Consider the following 19,090-nt stretch of genomic DNA (forward strand, 5'->3'; position numbering starts at 1 on the left):
TCACACCTTGGCCATGTCGCGATTCTTGACTTTCATCTTGTTGACCTGAGACTCGGCGATGTCTGCTCGTTCCTCGGCCTCTTCCAGCTCGTGTTGCACCTTCCTCAGTTTGGTCAGGTGCACGTTGGCCTGCTCTTCCTGTGTGACATCGAGCGACTTGTCAACGCTACGGCCCGTAGCTTTGATGAGTCGCTCGAAGGTTGGATCGCCAAAGTGTCGCACTTACAGCTTCTTCGGCTTGCCGCTTGTACACTTTCACCTTCAACTGGAGTTTGTCCACCAGCTCCTGCAGCCTCATGGCCGTCTTCTTGTCCTCGTCTGACTACGTGGAGGAACAACGGTGTCTGTGAGTTTGTAGAAAAGAAGCAATGGCGTGAGTTGTTACCTGATAAGTCAGTTCCTTAATCTTGCGCTCGAGCTTGCGCGACCCTTTGACGGCATCAGAACCATGTCTTTGCTCCGTCTCCAGCTCGTTTTCCAGCTCACGCACCTGCAAACCAGAAGATATAATCATGGAGACGTTTCGCTCTTCCTCTTTTCAGCAGGTCAGCGTATATTTCACCCTCGCTTCTAGTTTTGGAGCTGCTTCTTGCCACCCTTCATGGCGAGGCTCTCTGCCTCATTCAGACGCTGCTGTAGGTCCTTGACGGTGGTCTCCAGGTTCTTCTTCATCCTCTCCAGGTGAGCGCTGGTGTCCTGCTCCTTCTTCAGTTCCTCAGCCATCATGGCGGCCTGCGATTTGCAGCCATGATTGTTACATTGCTGCCTTCGGAGGGAAGGTTTAGGTTGGAGAAGGAACGTACGTCAGTGATCGCCTTCTTGGCTTTCTCCTCTGCGTTCCGGGCTGTTTGGACGCTGTCTTCCACCTCTCCTTGAATTTGAGACAAGTCTGCCTCCAACTTCTTGCGACTGTTGAGCAAACTGGTATTCTAATATAAATGAAAGTACAAATAGATAGTGTTTCATGTATTGTTAGTATTAGTTGACATTTGTCATTATTCATTATTATTTGTCATTGTATTCTTGGTCTTCATTATCTATAGTTGCGTAGGGTTGCGTTCTTCAAGCTGAACATCTGATTGTGCTGAGAGAGAGCGACTATGGATGTTCTGGGGCATCTACAATCCAAGTGTTTTTGGATGTTCAAACCTGCGAGTGGAGAAGCTGAACCCTCTCGCAGGCGTCCAGCAGCTCCTGCTCGGCCAGTTTGCGACTCCTCTCCGTTTGTTCAAGAGCGGCTCTCACTTCCTCCATTTCCGCCTGTAGTAGGTTGCTCCTGCGCTCGGCTATGGCGACCTGCTCCTTCATGTCGTCGTTGCTTCTCAGCACATCGGCGAGATGGATCTGGACTTCCTGAGCGGCGATACAAAGAGCTCGGTAAGAGCGTCATGTTTGCACATTCTGGCAGACTTTGCTCACCTTCAGTTGAACTTGAACATTCCTCAGCTGTTTCTGGGCCTCGCCCGCCTGTCTGTTGGCATGGCTTAGCTGCATCTCCATTTCGTTCAGGTCTCCCTCCATCTTCTTCTTGACTCTCAGCGCATCATTCCTGCTCCTCACCTCGGCATCCAAGTTGCTTTGGATGGTGTCAATGACCCGCTGGCTGTTTCTCTTCATTTGCTCAAGCTCTTCATCCTTCTCAGCTATCTTCTTGTCCACTTCACTCTTGACCTGATTGAGCTCCAGCTGGACTCGCAGGATCTTGGACTCCTCATGTTCTAGAGAGGCCTGCAGAGAGACACTGGTGGTCACAAGAAGCAGAGATAGACAACGTTGTGGACTACGTTCGTTCACCTCAGCTTCCTCTAGAGACGTCTGGGCCTCCAACTTTTCCTGCTCAGCCAGCTTCTTGGATTTCTCCAACTCATGGATGTTTTTTCCCATTTCTCCTAGCTGTTCACTGAGATCCACAATCTCCTCTGGAATAAAAACGCCAGGGTTAGTTCTTACTGTATGTCCTAGTACAGGGATTCTCAAACTGTGGTACATGTACCACGAGTGGTATGCAGGCTACATCTACGCCAAATAATCACTTTATTAAAGTACAGTGTTTTATTTTCCTATATTTAAACACAGTGTTACTGTGTGATGTTTCAGTGGCCAAAAATATGAAATATATTTGTTAAATAATACCTAAGCCTTGTTTTTAATGAATACTTAGGCCTACTATGTACTACTGTATTTTAATGTTGGTGCTTATGGTGGTACTTGGAGAGCCAAGTGTTTTCTGAGGTGGTACTTGGTAAAATGTTTAAAAACCACTGTCCTTGTATTAAAACTAGATTCGACTTAGTGCAGGCCGTACGGTGTAAGTTCTTATTTTCCCGTTTGAGCGTCTCCAGTTGTTCCAGACATTCTTCGAAGGCATTCTTCATCTTGAAGTTCTCAGTGCCCAAAGACCTCCCTTCTTTAAGAGCTGACTCCAGCTCTACCTGACCCTCTTCATACTTCTGCTTCCACTCAGCTATAACCTGCAGAAAGATGAGTTAAATATATTTTAGGTCTTGTACCTACAGATGTCAATGATGTTACTCTTGTAGCAAGAGCTGTAAACATCGAGACCTTATCAAAATTTCTCTGCCTCTTGTCCAAAGTGGCGGCAGCGGCGTTGGACCTCTCGACCTCCATCATTAAGTCCTCCACCTCTCCCTGCAGCCTCTGCTTTGTCTTCTCCAGAGACGAGCACTTGGAGTTGACCGCTTCCACAGCTTCTTCTGCTTCCTGCAAACGCAGAGCCAGCTTTTTCCTGCAGAAAAAAAAAAAACATGTCTTGTCAAATGCCACAAGGCCCCGTCCCCTGTTGAAGCAGCACTTCTTACTTGGCTTCCTCCAGCTCCTCGTTACGCTGGATGGCATCCGTCTCGTATTTAGTTCTCCACTGAGCCACGTCACTGTTGGCCTTGGAAAGGCAGCGATGGAGTTCGGCTTTGGCCTCCTGCTCCTCCTCATACTGTTCTCTCAGCAGCTCACAGTCATGTTGGCTGGATTGCAAGCCGTGGGCCAGCGCGCTTTTTGCCTTCAGACAAATGGCAGGCATGGCATCTTGTGTTGTTCTGTCTCACATGACTTTTAGGTTCGTGCTCACCTTGACCTCCTCCTCGTGAAACCTTTTAAGCTCCTCGATCTGCTGTAGGAAGCCTTGTTTTCCCCGAGTAAACTGAGAGAGGAGAGCGTCTTTCTCCTCCAGCTGGCGAGATATTTCAACTGTTGCACACGTAGAAACAAACAATGACAACCATGAAGGACGTACAGGTGATGCCGACAGGTTCAGGTCTTGTTTACCATTTTCGGTCTGCAGCCGAGTGTTTTGGCTAGAAAGGTCGTTTATTAATCTCTGCTGCTCGTCCTCTTTGGCTTTAACCTCACTCAGCTGATCTTCTAGGGAGCGGCACATCTTCTCTGAATGAATCTTAATTAGAGGAAGACAGTTTCCTGTCAGCATGTCCAATTTGTCGTGCTGTCGTGATAAAACATGCAAGTTACCCCGCCTCACTTTGGCTTTTGCAACACATTCCAAATTGCCGGACAGGTCGTCCATCTCCAGCCTCAGCTCACTCTTCTCCTTGTCCAGTTTCTGCCGGACCCTCTGGACGTTGTCCAGCTGCTCCCCCAGCTCAGCCACACTGTCGGCGTGCTTCTTGCGCAGGGCGGCCGACGTGGCCTCGTGCTGCAGTGAACGCTCCTCCAGCTCTCTGCGCAGTTTGAGGAACTCAGCCTCCTGCTTCTTGGTCAACTCAACCTGAGCTACAATAGAAGCTCCCGCCTCCTCAAGTCTCTCTGTGATGTCCTCCAGCTCTCGAGACAAATCCGACCTCTGCTTCTCTACTTTGGCTCGAGCGGCACGCTCAGCCTCCATTTCCTCCTCTAGTTCTTCAGTTCGGGCCTGCGAATGACAAATTATGTCAACAAACTAAGCCTCATAAAGAAGTTTAGTTTTGGCCTCGAGTCAGGCAGAGACAAAATCTCTCACTTGGATCTCTTTGATTTTTTTCTGGAGCTGTGAACTGAGAGCTTGTTCATCCTCAACTTTGGTCTGCAGCTGCGAGGCCTCAAAGTCTTTCCTGGAGAAGAAGTTTAGCTGAATAAGAAGCTACCAATGCTGATAGGATCAAAATAAATCAAGTCAATGCCAATGAGATTTAAATTAAAAAGTCAGCTCTAAACAAAGCTTTGCTGAAGAAAAAAATAATATCAACACAAGAAAGTTTCTAAGAGGCTTTAGGAGAGGGGTATACTTTTTAAGCTTCTCGTCCAGCTGCTGCTTCTCATTTTCCAGATCCATGATAGACTCAAGGGAAAGTTTCAGATCACCTTCCAGCTTTCTCCTAGCTCTCTCCTGCTCCATCCGGATCTTCTTCTCGTGCTCTAGCGAACCCTCCAGCTACAAGAATAGTGGAACTTTTGACAGCAGCACACCACAGTCGTTATTGCCTTAGTGACTAGGCAGCGGCTAACCTCGTCAACCTGCTGCTCTAGTTTAGCTTTGGCCTTGCTGAGGATGTTGACCTTCTCCTCCTCGGACTGCAGGTCATCCAAGGTCTGCTGATGGGCTTCCTGTAGAGCCTTCTTCTCTTTGGACAGTTTGCTGATGCTGTCATCCTGACTCATGATCTCGTCCGTCAGGTTTTTCACCTTCAGTCAGAAGTTAGTGAGAAGTGATACATCTTGTTAGGCGTGCAGAATGGTCCACTCACCTTATTTTCCAGGGCGTGCTTCTCTTTTTCAACTTTGGCCAAGGTCAGTTCTAGGTCATCAATGTCCCTCTTTAGCTCAGAGGACTCATCTTCCAGCTTTCGCTTCTTGGTCGTCAGCTCGGCATTCAACTCCTCTTCATCCTCCAGTCTCTCCATTACTTCGTTTAACTTGGCCTCTAGTTGGATCTTGCTCTTGATTAGTCCCTCACATCGCTCCTCAGCATCCAGCAGGTTGTCTGCCTCCTGACAAAGGACACAAGATGAGGAGCTTGATAGCTACAGCGGTTGTTATATTACAAGCGAAATGGTTGGTTGGTTGGTTGGTTGCTCATTGGACCTGACTGTGAATGGTCTGAAACTTACCGCCTGGACTTGGAGAAGAAGGTCGTTCCTCTCCTGTACAACGGAGACCATTTTCTCCTCCATTTCTCTCCGCCGGTTTTCTGACTTGGCCAAATCTTCTTTGAGCTTTGTGTGGTCCACCTTCATTTGGACCATTTCCTTCTCAGCCTCAGCGCTCTTCAGCAGAGGTTTAAGCTTAAAGTACAGCTTCATCCACGGCCAGTGTTTGACGTTCATAAAGGAACGGAAGTTGTACTGGATGGTGTAGATGGCTTCCCTAAGGAGAGAACAGCACATGCTAGATTTACAGCACTAGCAAGAGTGATTCCACAGCAAACATAATTACTTCCTGGCCATCATTTTCTGGTATTCCAGCCGGATCAGGTACCCTCGACACAGCGCCTGAGTGGACATCACAACCTGAGCCAAGCGCTCATCTCTCATTTCCTCCAGAGCACCCAGCAGGCCGGCTTTAAAAAACACCTGAAAGAAACAACGAGGTGAATAAAGTTGACTTGTTGAGCATAGCTATCTTTTCATCACGCTCAATCATTCAGAACCTTAGTGTGTCCAAACTTGTACTGTGTGTGGTCCACATCGATAGAGCCCAGAAGTTTTTCTGCAGCCTTCTTGTTGTCCATGAACTGTCCTTCTGGAACTGCGCTTGCATTTAAAATCCTGTATCTGGAAAAGCAACAGTACTCCTTAAAGAAACTTATTCAAGGGAGATGTTAATGTGAACTTTCTGCTTACCTCTGCTTGAAGTCTCCATACAGAATCCTGCTGGGAAATCCTTTCCTGCAGATGCGGATGCCTTCAAGCACACCGTTGCAGCGCAGCTGGTGGATGACCAGGTGGTTTTCCATAATGCCTGTGGAGCACATTCATTCACGAAATCAAGTAATGCGTGTCTCAACAACAAACATCATGCATCATGACTTTGCTGCATTTTGGTGAAGGTGAGAACATCTACCCGGAGTTTTTGTCTCATTTGGAATGAGGCATCTGACAAAGTGTGGATGAGTGGTCCTCAGGTTGGTCATGAGCTTCCCGAGGTTTTCCTGCAAGGAATAATTACACAAGAGGTTCTTCCCAAAGACTCTCGCAAAGCATTTGACATCTTGTTTGGTTTTAACTAGAGATGTCCGATAATATCGGACTGCCGATATTATCGGCCGATAAATGCTTTAAAATGTAATGTCGGAAATTATCGGTATTGGTTTCAAAATTATCGGTATGGGTTTCAAAAAGTAAAATGTATGACTTTATAAAACGCCGCTGTGTACACGGACATAGGGAGAAGTACAGAGCGCCAATAAACCTTAAAGGCACTGCCTTTGCGTGCCGGCCCAATCACATAATATCTACGCCTTTTCACACACACAAGTGAATGCAAGGCATTCTTGGTCAACAGCCATACAGGTCACACTGAGGGTGGTCATATAAACAACTTTAACACTGTTACAAATATGCGCCACACTGTGAACCCACACCAAACAAGAATGACAAACACATTTCGGGAGAACATCCGCACCGTAACACAACATAAACACAACAGAACAAATACCCAGAACCCCTTACAGCACTAATTCTTCCGGGACACTACCATATACACCCCCCGCTAACCCCTAGCCCCCTACCCCCCCCCACACACACTTCAACCCCGCCACCCCCAACCCCGCCCACCTCAACCTCCTCATGCTCTCTCAGGGAGAGCATGTCCCAAATTCCAAGCTGCTGTTTTGAGGCATGTTAAAAAAAGTAATGCACTTTGTGACTTCAATAATAAATATGGCAGTGCCATGTTGGCATTTTTTTCCATAACTTAAGTTGATTTATTTTGGAAAACCTTGTTACATTGTTTAATGCATCCAGCGGGGCATCACAACAAAATTAAGCATAATAATGTGTTAATTCCACGACTGTATATATTGGTATCGGTCGATATCGGTATTTGTAATTAAGAGTTGGACAATACCGGAATATCGGATATCGGTAAAAAAGCCCTTATTGGACATCTCTAGTTTTGACATCTTGATTATGTAATGTTTACTAATGTTTGTGATGATTAGTAACGTTTGACTTCAGTGTTAAAATATTCGTACCCTGAACAGTGCTGATACTGTTTGAAAAGATGCTCCCTTCTTCTTCGACCCTTTCTTGGCTCCTCCAGCAGGTGCATCTGCATGTATGAAGCATGTTTAAAATATCGTAATTTCCAGACTACAAGCTGCTACTTTTTTCCTACTCTTCGAACCTTGCAGCTAATAAAACGGTGCGGCTAATTTATGGATTTTTTTTCACTAATGGCCATAATGTTTTGTGTTCAATAGTTTTAAATATACCCAACACAGGAATGATATGTTATTGTTTGTGCTATGGCGCCATCTTTTGGACGAGTTTGCTCACTGCAGGTGTTGCAGGTTGAAAATGTACTTCCTGTTTTAATGCCTGGACCAAATGTTTTGCTCGAAATGATTCTTCATTTATCACTCCAAGCAACGTTTGTAAATTTTACAATATAACTAAGACAATTCATACGTATTAAACTGTCCCATGTGTGACGTCAGTCAGAGTGTTTTCATGCATATTTGTACATGCTATCGTAATGTGATGAAGCTAGCGTCGTTAGCATTACCTACTATGCTAACACATTTACGGGTGTCTGTGTAAGTATTAGTAACTTACAATGGCATTCTGTTTGTATTGCTTCAATTTAACAAATTATTCCGTAAATTCACCAAAACGTCAGCGTGAAGTTATTGAGTCTGTTTAGCTGATTGGAGAGCTAGCTTCTGCAGCTAGTGGGTCCATGACGATGACTTCTGTTGTGTTTGATCAGCTGTTTTACTGCCGTGTTGCAGACACTGTTTGGAAACAATGACAGTATGTAAATAAACATTAACAAAATATTTAACTAGTATCACAACGTATATATCTGCGGCTTATATTCCGGTGCGGATAATATATGGAAAATGTTTTTTCTTCTATAAATTCCTGCTTGTATACCGGTGCGCTCTATAGTCTGGAAAATGCGGTATTTTCTCACATCTTTCATGTTTGGACAGTTTGTGAACGTGCAGAAGATATCATGAAAACTTGCCGTCGGAGGCAGAGAAGCTGACGTAAATTATTGAGAGGATTTTGACTGATGACTTCTGGTACAGTTGCACCACAGAATCGTTCAAGGGGTCCTTGTTTTTCTCCAACCAGCCGCTGATATTGTAGTCCACCGTGCCGGCGTAGTGCATCAGGGAGAAGTGAGCCTCAGGCTTGCCCTTGACCACTTTGGGCTTCAAGAAGCAGCTGTTCTTGCCCAGATGTTGGTCATAAAGTTTGTTCTTGAAGGAGGTGTCAGTTGATTTTGGAAACATGCACTCCTCCTCCAGGATGGAAAAGATGCCCATTGGCTGGTGGACAAACACACTTGAGTGACCACACATTGACATCCCAGCAGAGCAAAGGGATCATCTCACCTTCTCAATGAGCTCGATGCAGGCTGCCAAGTCCATGCCAAAGTCAATGAACTCCCAGTCAATTCCTTCCTTCTTGTACTCTTCTTGCTCCAGCACAAACATGTGGTGGTTGAAGAACTGCTGCAGCTTCTCGTTGGTGAAGTTGATGCACAACTGCTCCATGCTGTTGAACTATGGAGAAGCTTCTACTCACTCAACTCAATAAGCTCAGGCCGATGAATGTTAGAACAATAAAACAAATGAAGTTTGGAAAATGACCAGTAGAGAACATCATGTCTTCTCGGTGAGAGGATGACTTACGTCAAAGATTTCAAAGCCAGCAATGTCGAGAACGCCAATGAAGTGCTGCCTGGGCTGCTTGGTGTCCAGCTGCTGGTTAATGCGCTGCACCATCCACAAAAACATCTTTTCATACACAGATTTAGCCAGAGCTCCAATGGCGTTGTACACCTGAAAGGAGGAGAATATTTGTGTCAATTTGTGGAATGAAAGTATCAATTAAAGCACAGTTGTAGTCAAATTTAAAAGCAGGTGTCGAATTTCATAATTGTGCTGCAGTCAAGTGTTCGCATGTCACCCACAAGCGTGACATGTAAAATGTCAGACGTTAGATGGTCGTACCTGTTGCACATTTTGTCCTTTTGTGACGTACTCGTTGCCCACCTTCACGCGGGGGTAGCAGAGGTTCTTCAGCAGGTCAGCAGAGTTAAGACCCATCAGATAAGCTGCTTTGTCAGCCTCTGCGGTTTTTAATCAACATTTGATTCAAGAACTCAAGGAACTTCATTGTTATTGCAAGGTACCAGATTTGTGCCCAGTGAGTGCCACAAGAGCGATAGTATGTACTGTGTATAACAATGTCAATAGAATAGGTTAAAAATAGCATAGGTTAATAGCAATAGATTACAAATAGAATAGAACAGTTTGTGATTGTGTAGTGCAAAAAGAATACAGAAACAATGACAGCAAATCAAACCAAATAAAAGCCCAGTTGAGCACAGTTGGTACACATGTGCAAGTTCAACGTCTTTTATTTGCATCAGAAGTATTATTAGCAAAACAAAGTGAAATGCAACATCAATGTGATGTTGTCAAGATTCATAGGTTACTCTGATGGATGTTCTCACCTTCAGTGCCGTCTGGCTCCGCCTGCTCCTCTCGCTGTTTCTGCTTGAACTTCATGTTCCCATAATGCATCACGGCACCAGTCAGCTTGTAGACGGACATCTTTTCTTCCGAAGTGAAGCCCAAAATGTCGAAGGATTCCTGCAGCACAAACAAGTCGACCTGTTTTTCAGTGGTCCGTCGCTCCTTTAAGAGTAGAAGACCTCTCGTGGCGACACTCACGTCAGTCGCCATTAGCTCCTCTGCGTCGTCAATGCTTTTGACGCAGATCTCGCCCTGGCTGATGAAGGCGAAGTCGTAGGGGTTGGTGCTGATGAGGAGCAGGTCTGAAGGTAAACAAGATTAAGTGTTTGTAACATGGAGATGATATCGTGGTCCTCTTACCGATGAGTTCTGGCTTCTTGTTGCATGTTAGTTGATAGAAGATGTGATAGCTTCTCTCGGCTGCCAGCTGGAAGGACACTCTGGACTTCTCCAGCAGATCTTTCATCATAGAAATACTTTTTTTTTTCTTCATGTGATTTATGTAATTTGGAATGAAACAACTTTTACAAACTTACATGTTTCGATATCTGCAGACGCCAGTTTGCCGGTGGCGCCAAAGTGAATGCGTATAAATTTACCCTGATTGAGAAAAAACGTCTTTAGTGTCGGCTAGGAGCGACTTTTGACGAGATACTGAGCCAAAAAACTCACAAAGCGAGAAGAGTTGTCATTCCTCACGGTTTTGGCATTCCCAAAAGCTTCCAGCAGGGGGTTGGCCTGGATGATCTGGTCCTCCAGCGTTCCCTGTGGACAATGCGATTAACCAATCGAATTGTCCGCCACCATACAACTTCTACAACAAACCTTCATTTTACTGTTGTTCTCTTTCTTCTTGTCTGCGGACACGGCAATGGTAGCAAAGTACTGAATGACCCGCTTGGTGTTGACCGTCTTTCCTGCGCCAGACTCTCCACTGGAAACGATAAAGTCAACAGCTAACGTCACCCCTCTGCCACTAGAAATAATAACTTTGTCTGCTTACGTGATGAGGATGGACTGATTCACACGATCTACAGGAGAACACAAAGAGCTTGTGTGAGCAAAACAACAAGGACAGGAAGTTTGTCGTTGTGGCGCCAACCTACCCGTCAGCATCAACTGATAGGCGTTATCTGACAGCGCAAAGATGTGAGGAGGAACCTCCATCCTTTTCTTGCCTCGGTAGGCCTGGACCACCTCAGGGTTGTAGACCGGCAACCATTTGTAGGGATTGACCGTTACGCAGAAGAGACCAGAGTACGTCTACGTTCCAAATCAACACTTACAGGTTAGACTTGTTGGTAAAAGTAGGATTTGAGGACAAACTGGTCTATTTAAGAGAAAAATACTTATTTGGACCTACATAGATCATCCAGGCAGCATAGCGCTCCTTCAGGTTGAAGAGAACGGCGGGCTCGTGAAGGTGCGTCATCATGACCATGTCCTCGATTTTGTCAAACTTTGGCGGGTTCATGGGAAAAACTTGGTCCTCCTTCACAATCAACGTCTGTGGACAAAAATTACATCAGAAGACAACCCGACTGAGAAGACAAATGAATAAAACACTTCTCTTGTGTCCACACACTTTGTCGTCCTCCGTCTTGACGGTGACTTTGTCGTCCGCCTTGTCCTGCACAGAGGCCTTGACGTACAGCTCCTTGTCCTCACAGACAAAGCAAGCCGTTTTGCTGTCAAAGGGGAGGGACTGCGCCTCTATCCTCTCCCGCTCGGATTTGCGGAGGTACTGGGCGGCCGGCCCGAAGATCGCCATCTCGCCATCGGTGCTCATGGTCTCCTGCTGAGAGGTAAGAGACAAGCTGAGAAGAGCGTCTGAACCTGAACTACAGGAAGTCAGCGTGAAGATGAAGGTGAGATCACCAACATCACGTCTTTTATACCACACCGTCGTCCTTGATGCAAGGGACGTCCTGCCCTACGATCACATGTTGGCTTTAGGTTCCGGAACCTGCTGCTCCTCCTGGATGAGGACGGATCAGAGTTCTTGTTATATTTAGAACAAACATCACATTCTTTCTCTATTGTTGTTTGACGGATATGATTGCAAAAATTCATGATCATCTCAACAAGTCCTTCAGGAAGACTCCAGGAATAATCCAAAATCACAAAGTGTCAAATTGTTATTGAACTACACGCTGCACTTGTGTGATCATTTCCTGTGATTAGGCAGGAACAGGGAGGTCTCACTCGAGTTGTTTTTTCATGGATCAGGCAAACAGCTGAGGAGCATTTGAAGATGTTCTTGTCAGGATTACTGACAGCAGCTGGCCAGGAAACAAAGGCCACCAAAGCCTGGATTCAGGAGGCGGCGCTCCAAAGTCAACAGTGCATTGTGGAAGCTGGCGCCATGACACTCGATGCAGCGTTACCTTTGACCCCACATCTTCTCACATGTCAACCTCGTTATTTCAGCAGCATCACATGCTTCATTTGAAATCTGTTGATTTTAATTTGAGGTGTTGGATTGTTGGCTGTACTCTTTCTGTGTTTAACGCAGGTCAGAGTTCAAGGCTATTTGCGCGCCACCGTTGATCAGACCGCAACACAAGAGAATGTGGTGTCCTCAGGACAACTGCTGGCTGGCCGCACGAGCGTCTCCTGCGCTTCCTGTCGCCGCTCGTCTTTCGAGCGCCATCTCGTCTTGACGCACGTTACAAGTCAGTAAATATTATATTTGCTTCTATGTTGGCTTTGTTTTGGTTTGCAGACTCAAAAATAAACAACGCCATTTTGCTGTCTTGCATTCAGTCTGATTAGTCCTTACAAGCCCCGCCCTTCGTGGGCTCTGCTCACCCCTCCTTTCTCTAATCCCTGTGGTTGGATCTGGAGGGTCGCATGCCACGAAGACAAATTATTTTGTCTTTCGGGGTTTTATTTACTAAAATACTTAATAATAAGGCACAGACAGCACACAGACGTACAATTTTTTCATAAATGATTACTGTTATGATATACTGTATGATGCTAATATGATTTTTTTTATTTATTAAAGAATATAACTTAGGTACCCCAGCTTTAAGTGTCATGGTTTATCGGCAGAAAACACTGACCCTAGAATTGAATGGCTGTTGCAGAACTTTAAAAAGCTAATGACAATGGGACAGCATAGTGACTGCACTACACAGAAGCATAAACTAGATCAGAGGTGCCCATTACCGGTCGATCGCGGAGGTTGTGTCAGTCGATCGCCAGCCAGGCATTAAAAAAATAGACCTAAAAATTTGCAATAATCAAACTTCACTATGACGTCACTTTCGTCACTTAATTGACATTCACGGCACCCGAGGGTCTTGTGAGATGACGCTGGCTGCTGTGAGATTATTATTAAGAAAAAATGACACACAGGAAGGCGGGAAACACTTTTTATTTCAACAGACTCTCGCGCCATACCTGCTGTCAAAACTCTAAAGACCGACTGCACAGTTCCTGTCTTCACAATAAAAAGCGCTGCTTCATCCTGCCTGCGCTAACAAAATAAGAGTCTCAGAAATCTGGCGTGCACAAGCTAGCAAGCTACGGAGTTTGCCTCCAATGTATTTCTTGTAAAGTGTGTAAAAACGAGTATGGAAGCTGGACAAATAAGATGCATAATACCAACCACTTTCAAGTGGTATTGGACAGAAAGGAGGACTTTTTTTTCTCCTCCATTTGAAAATGTGGACGTTATCAGCACTGCTGTCTGATTCCAATCAATGCAAGTCATCATCATTTCTTTTTATTCCTTTCATGAAAATGCATATATACAAGCCATATACAGTTGACACTTTCATTGTTTTTTTTGTTTCTTATACATTTCCATGATCAAAAAGGAGCAGATGGAAGAATACTATTCTTATATTTATCTGCCCCCTTTTTAACACAAATTATTGTAGATGACTTTATCACTGTTCCCTCCACCAACACCCCAACTCCAACATACTTTTAATTTTCGTTTAAGCATTTTCAAAATGACACGTCCAATCAAAATCAAAAATCAGTTTGATATAATTCCAGTTGTCTCTTTTTGTATTATTTTTAAATTCAAAGATATTCTTGCAACTTTTTAAGTCTTTGTCTAGAGAATTCCATGCTTTCACACCAGCAACAGACAAGCACATTTGCTTCAAATTTGTTCGCACTCTTGGATGTTTAAAATTATAAGTCATCAGAATCAGGTAATACACCAACTTATATTCTTGTCTTCATAAAAGAAAGGAATCTATATGTGTTAAACATGCTTGTATTATCATTAGACACCTTTAACTTGTTAACAAAAACGTCTCTTTCATAAATAAATACATATCAATTATATATATGAATGAGGTAGATAGGGTTGCAAAGAGGTGGAAAGTTTCCGGTAAATTTGGAAATTTTTACCATTTTTTGATTATTCAAAGTTGGACACTGTCCATCTTATTCTGTAGAATAAGATGAGAAGCTTGTAAAACACTAATGCAAAGCCACACACAGATATAAATAGTCATCTTAACAATTGGAGTAGTCTTTAAAAATATGTTACTGATGGACAAATTAATAGAAATAGACTAGATGAATAAATGAACACTCAATCAGCATGCTAAATCAAACTATAACCTACATTCTTGTATGACAACAGAATGGCTAGCAGAACAGAAGGCAGAGGAAACTACACGTTTTGATTTAGTATTTGCTAGTTGAACTTTACAGATCACAAAAAAGGTCAATTCGGATCGCTAACGTTGTTAGCATAAATGAATGGGATTCAACATAGAGAAAATTAGCATCACGGCTAACAGAGAAATATTTTTGGTTCATTATGAGACTGTGGTCGTACATAAACCTAGCTAGCTAGAGATATTGGCCCCAAAATCATTTAACAAGTACAGGAACAGCTAGCTAGCTAACTTGAGTGGAAGTCTGCTGGAGTAGTCTACAGTCATACAGTAACAAGCAATTACACCTCTATTAAACTTAAATACCATAGATCAAATATATTTACCCAAGTAATATCATCAAAACTTACCTTAGACTTAGACTTAGAAAATCTTTATTGTCCCAGAGGGGCAATTTGATTTGCAAATTACCTGACTGGATGAAGTCCTTGGGCTCAAATACTAGTGTGGCCTCAATAGCCCTGCTGTAGTGTGTAGCATGCTGGGAATTATCTGCACATGTGATGTAGGAATGCACAGTGCAGGGTTGAAATTCAACGGAATTTGCATTAAATCAGGTTGTTTTAGCTAATAATCATGCTGCAAGATCTAGCATGTTGCATTCAATGTTTATTCCCATTAATTTCCCGTTAATTCCCATATATTCCCGTTAATTCTCATGGAAATTTTCCAACTTTTAATATTCCCGGAATTTTGCAACCCTAGAGGTAGATCCTCTCTACTTGATCAATTGAAAAGTAGCTCGCCTGCACCCCTGAACTAGATGGAACCACAACAGAGGGTTAAAAGAGTTGCATGCGGCTCAATAGCCGCAAGTTGCAGACCCCTGGTATACAAGTAGTATGTCTGCACCCAGCAAGGAGGTGCTACAGCAGACCTGGGCATTCTGCGGCCCGCGGGCCGCATCCGGCCCTTTGTGCGTCCCTGTCCGGCCCGCGTGAGGCCAATTATAAATGACAAAATAAATTTAAAAAAGTATCTATGTCGAGTGTGCAATACAACGGTGCTGCTTTTGTTTTGAAAATCGTTATTTGTATTACTTCCGTGTGGACGTATGCGTGTGCGTGATTGTGAGTGAATGTGAACAGCTGCAATTACAAAATAAAGTTGAAAAAACATCTATGTCGTGCGTGCAATACAACTGTGCTGCTTTTATTTTGAAAAGTATTATTTATGGGCGTGTGTCCGTGTGTAACCTGCGAGTGAAGGTGCACATGCAGCGACAAGTGATGCACGGTTTACACCCGAGACGCTAAAAAGAGAAAAGTTGATGAGGAATGCCGTGTTTTCAACAAGACATGAACTGCAAAGCAACGTCCCCTCACCTAAGGTGCGTGCCTGCGCAATTGCGCACTGCTCAAGCGTCCGCTGCGCGCAGCAAGTATATGCCGCGCACCAAATCAAATCCCATCTGAATTCTAAACAAAATAAACATATTTATTCTATGGAATTTTGCAATGCAACTTTGAGTGACAGTGACAACAAGCGGCCCTAATGGTGTTCGTCAACACCGTTCAATTGAACACTGTTCAATTATTGTAACGTCTATCGAGATGCTTCGAGGACAGGAATTATATCAATCACTTTATTGAGCAAAACTGTTTATATTCGGACATAACCACACCAAAAACATGAGTAAAACACTTTTATCTCGAAAAACTAGTCATTTTCTGCCGTACAAACCAGGCCAAAACCAACTTGTCATCTGTCACCAACACGCATAGCACTAAACCACTGGTGCGTTTATGGCCACACAAAAAGTCGGACAACTCAAACACCACACAAAGTTACACTATGACTCCTCAGTCATACGTGTGCTTATTTTACTGTCATTTATTATTAATGTTAATTTATTTATATTAGTCATGGAATGCTGTTACACACACTATGTTGAAGTATTACTATTATTATTAATTATTATTATTATTATTATTATTATTTATCTTACGGTATATATCAAAAATAATATTGAGCAAAATTTAATTGAAATATTGTCGATGTGGCCCTCCAGCAGTGCTCGGGTAGCTCATGCGGCCCCCGGTAAAAATTAATTGCCCACCCCTGTGCTACAGGTCACTTGAAGGACTGTGGAACCATGAACCATGGAGCATAAAGCCATGCAATTTCATGAAGATAGAGCCACGCCCCTTCCCATGCAACTGTGCTGTGGGGTGGGATCCACATGTAAATGGGTTATACTTGTATAGCGCTTTTCTACCTTCAAGTCACTCAAAGCGCTTTGACACTATTTCCACTGCCAGGCGCTAACCACGACCCATCAGGAGCAAGGGTGAAGTGTCTTGTTCAAGGACACAACGGACATGACTAGGGTGGTAGAAAACGGGGATCGAACCAGGAACCCTCAGGTTGCTGACACGGCCACTCTCCCAAACCGCACCACGCCGTCCACATGTATCGTGAAGCACATAGCCACGCTCCCTCCACGCGGCATCGTGCACGCTGTCAGTGCTGGATGAAGTCCACGCTGCGCTAAAGTGTACCGCGTGTCCTAATGAGCTGTGGCAGCTGCTAGCTAACATGTGAGCACAAAGCAGATGGTTCTCTTCCCTCCGATGGCTTCAGGCCCGAACCCGCTGAGACGCTGCGAGACACTTTGTCAGCGCTCAGCTGACACGTCTCCTCCTCTCGCAGCGGCTCGTCTCTGCTAAACATCTGGAAGGAAAGCTGAGCCGCTGGTGGAAGTGTGTCAGCGTCTCTCACACACACACACACACACACACACACACACACACACACACACACACACACACACACACACACACACACACACACACACACACACACACACACACACACACACACACACACACACACACACACACACACACACACACACACACACACACACACACACACACACACACACACACACACACACACACACACACACACTCTTGGCCATCTGATGGCCTGCATGGTGTGTTATGTAACAACTGTGAGGAGAACCTTGATTGTTGCAATTGCTCATTTTAAATGAGCATAATTACTGCTATGACTTGTTAGGGTTTGTCCAGCTGTGATAGGCTCCAGCCGTATAAAGGCCGTACTTTTCTCCATCTTCACGATACAAACACCAAGTTGTTGTCCGTGCACGAAAACCCGCTAAACGCCAGCCCAGTTCAACGAGGTCGCAAGCGCCTCGGAGCTATTTGGGGTATTTTCAGTTGCGGCTCGGTTCTGCTACGTCGGGCCCTCGGGGGTCACTCGGCGCCGGCCGCACGTATAGTATTTGTTGTCCTCAGCGGAAGATGTGCCGATGTGATATGCGGCGAGCGGACAGCTCATGAATCAAAGGCAACGAGGAAGCGCAGCCCCGAAAGAAGGGATTATTTTCACTGGTGATGCAGTGAATACTTAAAGAAGCCATGAGAATAGTAATGATGATATAATAATAATAATAATGACCATATAATGGCGCCATAACTTCTAGAGATGTGTTCTGTCACAGCCCTCCTGCAGGACAGAACACTAACACGTCCACGGTCTAAGCTATAGGCCGTACTTTGGCTCCTGCACATACTGTGAGACAAATATATTGTACACACATACATACATACGCAAATACACACAATTATTCATACATATATACATACATACGTACATACATTCATACATACACACGCGCACACATAGGTATATACGCGCTTACATTGGTACATGAGCTCACACATACATACACAAATACAATGTATACATCCACACGCACGTTCACTGTACATACAAACATACATATACACATACTGTACATACACAAGCACATGTGCATACATACACTCACACATATAATCACGTTTCATCAACCATATATCAAAGTTGTTCCCCTAGGGCAGGGGTGTCCAAAGTGCGGCCCGGGGGCCATTTGCGGCCCGCAGCTAATTGTTTACCGGCCCGCCACACATTCTGGATATGCTTTTGCAAAAATAAAAAATAAACATTACAAAAAGTGGAATGAGGTGAAATCTAACTAGAAAAAGTTGCAATGTTGACACAAAGCTGCCATGCAGGCTGCTTTTTTTCTTTTGTCTATCTTTATTTTTCTTTTTTTGCCATTGCTTAAAAAAAAAAAAATCAATGTTATAATGAATTATTGACCTATTCAAGGCTCCAATTATTTCAAATATTTCACTTTAAAATGTTTTATGTGGAAAATATTGCATATATTGTGTGGTTGCCATACAAAAACATCAACGTTTTCTTTGACAAAAGAGCATAAAACAAACAAAATAATAGTTCAAACGTAAAATTGACAGATATATCTGAAGTTGATCTCGTAACTTCAGTGTTGAAAGTAAAAAAAACTAATAGAAATGTATCACTTTGAGTGGGGCACCTTTTGTATCCTAAATATATTTACTGGGATTTTATTTATCTTTTCACTGTGATTACTCAAAAATAACAATGAATTAATATCAATGGTGTCTTGCATGTTTTTAAGGCTCTAATTACTTCACATCAAACATTGCTTTCTGAATGTTTTGGGCAGTAGGGGAAATACTGCATATTTCAGTTTTATTATAAAAAACAAAGTTGTCTTGACAGAAAAGGCATAAAACCTTTTTGGTTTGTTAAATGTTATATCAACCTGAAGTTGATATACTGTAGAGATTTACTGTAAGCGTTAAATTAAAAAACATTTTTTTTTTAATTTGAATGACTTAGACCAGGGGTCTCAAACTCAATTTACCTGGGGGCCACTGGATGCAGAAACTGGGTGAGGCTGGGCCGCAAGAAAAGATTTCTTTAAAAAAATCTAACATGC

The 19,090-nt window shown here is 43.9% G+C and overlaps 1 protein-coding gene and 1 pseudogene across 1 annotated transcript in view; one reads left to right on the forward strand and one right to left on the reverse strand.

Annotated features, from left to right (window-relative positions):
* LOC133652725 (alpha-1,6-mannosylglycoprotein 6-beta-N-acetylglucosaminyltransferase B-like) overlaps window positions 1–19,090 on the forward strand; it is a 651,209-nt gene that overhangs the window by 195,487 nt on the left and 436,632 nt on the right. The gene's annotated exons all lie outside the window — the stretch shown is intronic.
* The window catches only part of LOC133652088 (myosin-4-like), a 25,374-nt pseudogene continuing 6,284 nt past the window's right edge, over window positions 1–19,090 (reverse strand).

Source organism: Entelurus aequoreus, linkage group LG06, assembly GCF_033978785.1.
Source record: "Entelurus aequoreus isolate RoL-2023_Sb linkage group LG06, RoL_Eaeq_v1.1, whole genome shotgun sequence".
NCBI classification, from domain to species: domain Eukaryota; kingdom Metazoa; phylum Chordata; class Actinopteri; order Syngnathiformes; family Syngnathidae; genus Entelurus; species Entelurus aequoreus.